This window comes from Silene latifolia, chromosome 3, assembly GCF_048544455.1.
Source record: "Silene latifolia isolate original U9 population chromosome 3, ASM4854445v1, whole genome shotgun sequence".
Lineage (NCBI taxonomy): Eukaryota > Viridiplantae > Streptophyta > Magnoliopsida > Caryophyllales > Caryophyllaceae > Silene > Silene latifolia.
Window position 1 is genome coordinate 36,711,056 of NC_133528.1, and position 3,289 is coordinate 36,714,344.

General features: G+C 42.1%; 1 non-coding gene across 1 annotated transcript; it reads left to right on the forward strand.

Moving 5' to 3' along the window:
* The first annotated feature begins 2,430 nt into the window (after window positions 1–2,430).
* On the forward strand, window positions 2,431–2,539 carry LOC141650149 (small nucleolar RNA R71). Its single transcript, XR_012546203.1, has one exon. It is a non-coding gene; the product is annotated as a small nucleolar RNA R71 (small nucleolar RNA).
* Window positions 2,540–3,289: the final 750 nt, after the last annotated feature.

The following is a 3,289-nucleotide window of genomic DNA, read 5'->3' on the forward strand; positions in this document are numbered from 1 at the left end:
TTATCATCCGGATGAATAGGGATCTGAAAGAACCCTGAATATCCGTCTAGAAAACAGAAAAATTTGTTAGAGGCAAGTCTTTCAGTCATTTGGTTAACAAAATGTAGGGGGAAGTGGTATTTCTTGGTGGCGGCATTCAACTGTCTATAATCAATGCACATCCGCCACCCTGTCACAACCCGTGCTGGTATTAATTCATCTTTCTCATTTTTAACCACGGTAGTTCCTCCTTTCTTCGGAACTACCTGAACTGGGCTAACCCACTTGGAGTTGCCAACTGTATAAATAATACCTGCATCGAGTAGTTTCATCACCTCAGCCATAACAACTTCCTGCATCTTCGGGTTCAACTTGCGTTGACCCTGTCTGTAAGGCTTGTGGCCTTCCTCCAGCTCTATCCTATGCATACAAATATCAGGGCTGATGCCCTTAATATCATCCAAAGAGTAACCTAAAGCCTTCCTGTTTTTCTTAAGCACACACATCAAAGCGGACAACTGGTCATCATTAAGCTTAGCACTAACAATAGTTGGGTACTGCTCCGTATCATCTAGAAAATCATACTTAAGATTAGGAGGAAGTGGCTTACGCTCAGGCACCTTTACCTCTACAGCACTGACAGAATCAGCTTCAATGGTATAGCAAGTGTTTACCAAATTCTCGTTGGCCAGGCTTAAGAGCATCTCATCTTCTTCCTCATTGAGCTCGTAGCTTTCCATTGAGGCTACCAAATCATCTGGCTCCTCAACATTCTCCGCTGTATTACCTGCACACTCATCCTTGGCTAAGGATTCCCTCCAGTTATAACTAACAAACTTGTCAACAATATCAATGGAATAACACGTATCATCATCATCAGGTTCAGTAGCCTTACGAGCAAGACTAAACTCAATGGTGTCATCCCCTACCTCTAAGGTAATGATTCCGCGTTTGACATCTATTACAGCTCCATCTGTATGTAAAAATGGTCTACCTATTATAGTAGGTATCTGACTGTCCTCTGCAATGTCCAAAACAACGAAATCGACAGGAATAAAAAACTTACCCACTCGAACGGGTACATCCTCTAAGACTCCTAAAGGTCTCTGAGTCGATCTATTTGCCATCTGAAGGGTGATATCGGTTACCTTAAGTCTACCAATATTTACCCTTTCACAAACAGAATATGGCTTGACACTGACACTGGCCCCTAAATCGCAAAGGGCCTTTCCAATTTCATGGTTACCTATAGTGCAGGGAATTGAAAAACTATCCGGGTCCTTTAATTTAGGTGGTATATTAATTTGCGAAAGAGCATTGCATTCTTCCACAAAAGCAACATTACCATCATCATGAAAATTTCTCTTACGATTCAAAATGTCTTTCATAAATTTAGCGTAAGAGGGTACCTGGGTAATTAGGTCAGTGAAAGGAATTGTTACCTCGAGATTCTTGACCATCTCCAAAAACTTACCAAACTTGCGCTCCAGCTTAGTATTCTTTAAACGCTCCGGAAACGGGACTGCAACACTGGCCGTAGGATCAGTAACCTTCGGCTTCCGTAAGTTTAAAACCTCCTTCAAATCATCAATAAGTGTAGAATCATGCAAACTAGTTGACGCATTTGCGTCCTGCACTGGAGACCCGGTCGATCGACCATTGGGCTCGGTCGATCGACCGATCACACTGGGCTTGAATAGTTCCTGAACAGAGACTTCTTCGTCAGGCACCTCAGTCGATCGACTGGTAGTGTTGGTCGATCGACCAGATGTGCTGGGTATGAATAGTTTCTGGTCAGAAACTTTCTCATCTGACGACCCAGTCAATCGACTGCTGTTATTGGTCGATCGACCGGTGGTACTGGCAATAAAGCTCGTTTTTGCACCAGAAATTAAATTCTTCTTTTCATCCTTTCCCGAGTCTTCTCTTGGCTTATCAGGACCATCATAAGAAAGGCCACTTCGGAGATTAATGGCATTTATGGTTTCAATTGGCCCCTCACATTTGCTTGAAGAATTGGCGACTTGCTTAGCCTCTAAATTCTCCAATTGCTTGACAAAATTCTTTGTACACTCAATCCCAGCTGCTTCTATTTTCGCGACTTGAACCAAAAGAGTTCGGATCATTTCTCTCAATTCCGCGGTCTCATCTGAATTATGGACAGGAATTTCAACTCTTTCCTTAGAAGCTTCAGAGGTCTCGAGCTTCTCGAGACGGGCAGTAATAGAAGTTATGAGTGTCACAATGGCACTCATTTCATCACTTTGCTTTCGCGACTTTCCACGTGAACTTCCAAACTCGGCTCTATGGACTGCCATCTCCTCAATAGTGTTCCAACCTTTATTTTGACCGGTATTATTTTGGAACCTACCATTCGCAGCTGCGTCCAGGATAACCTTGTAGTCATCATATAAAGCATTATAGAATCAGTTGCAAAGGTACCACTGCTGGAAACCATGGTGAGGGACAGCTCGGACCAAACTTTTGAAACGTCCCCATGCTTCACAAAAGCCCTCATCAGGTCCTTGCTGGAAATTTGTAATTTTACTTCTCAAGGCATCAGTCTTTGCAAGTGGGAAGTACTTTTTGTAGAAAGCTAATGCTAGAGATGTCCAATCCGTGACTCAAGCTGCTACCCTATCAAGGTAGCGGTACCAATCTCGCGCCGAATCCTTCAAGGAGTATAAGAACATTATCCCCTTTACTTCATCCTGAGTCACCCAGCCAGATGGGTATGGAACAATGAAGAGTCCGTGAAAATTTCCATGTGCTTCAAAGGATCCTCATCCGGTAGACCAGCAAACTGATTTCGCTCCACTAAATCAATATAAGAGGAACGAAATTCGAAGTGACCAGTAGTAGGAGTAGGTAATACGTGTCCCTTTGGAATATGCTGCTCTTTTGGCTGAAGATTGTCATATATCGTAGTCATGTTCGCAAAACTGAGAGTACTCAAGTCTTCCTCTTAAAAACCTGTCTTCTAACTGTGCAAAAGCAAAACTAGAAGCAAGAGTAAGCAACGGCCTCAAGGAACCAAAGTTCCTTGAGACAAGAAAAATAAACTAAAAATAAAGCAAACAGAATTACACCGTCTCCCCGGCAACGACGCCAAAATTTGATACCGTCGTTTTATATCAAAATTAAATTTATAAATCCGAACTAAAACTATAGCTAGTGATAGTAGGGGTCGAACCACAGAGAGACAAGATCAATTCTATTTGCTATTTTCAGTCTATAAAAGTAACAATTAAGTGGGAGTTTTGAATTGGTTTGATTCTAAAGACTAATTGACAAAATAAGAAATTTCTCA